We start from the raw sequence: 974 nt of genomic DNA, 5'->3' as shown, positions 1-974 counted from the left end.
CGGTGGTAGTTAGTCCCGCCGTTTACCCGCGCTCGGCATCTCGATCCTTCTCTGAACGGATCCGAACGCGATCTGCTGAGCTGGTCTTTCCTGCGTAAGTATATGGACATTTTGAAATGTAGACTATCTGTCTATGGCTCTGGTGCTTGTTAAAGCTCCGAGCTGGTCTTTCCTGCGTAAGTATCGGGGACGGTTCACGTACGGGTCTCCGAGCGCCTGTTCGGTTCCGTCGCGGCAGTATTGCGTAAAATTTTAGATAAGGACAGTGGGAATCTCGTTAATCCATGCACGCGCCTTCCTGATTTGTTCGGGCATAGGCTGCGGTTGTCAAGGCGGTGGTAGTTAGTCCCGCCGTTTACCCGCGAACGATATCTCGATAAGTTAAAATTCAAAATGGTCCAAAGGTTAGGCTACTTTCGTAACTAATCGTATTACAATGCATGACCTTTTTTGATTAATGTGGTTTCTATTTAAAGCAGGTTTTACAGTTTTACCTAATTGTCAGTTTTCTGAATGTCTAAACTATTTTCGTCCAATTTTTTTGATTAATTCATTCCAATCGAAGGTTGTACGTATTATCGGTTGCGACGATACAGAATTCCATGTATCTGTGATTGATGAGCATGTCTTCATGTTCGTTGATCCTTCATTTCATTAGAACCAAATATAGTTGCCATGTGATATCGATTTGGCTCTGAATTCTCGTCATGTCGAATTGGTATTATATGGTCCCTCATAAGTAGGTGCACTTGAAGGTTCGTCAAATTATGCGGGCGTCCTCCCGCTATATTCAGGTATACATCGGAGGTTTTAATGCAGTTGTAACTGGCCTCACCGTTTAACCGCATATGATATACTGAAACGCGGATTTTATTCGCCATCGGACCGAACGGGCTCTAGAAGTACAATGCGGGTAATGATCGAATTCAGATGAATGGAATTAGTCTCCAATTCAATTTCCGCACGGGGCGATG

Source organism: Rhynchophorus ferrugineus, unplaced genomic scaffold (genome assembly GCF_030347505.1).
Source record: "Rhynchophorus ferrugineus isolate W39M unplaced genomic scaffold, kcgeb_rfMv2 rfM642, whole genome shotgun sequence".
Classification (NCBI taxonomy): Eukaryota; Metazoa; Arthropoda; class Insecta; order Coleoptera; family Curculionidae; genus Rhynchophorus; species Rhynchophorus ferrugineus.
Note: the sequence above shows the minus strand (reverse complement) of the source record.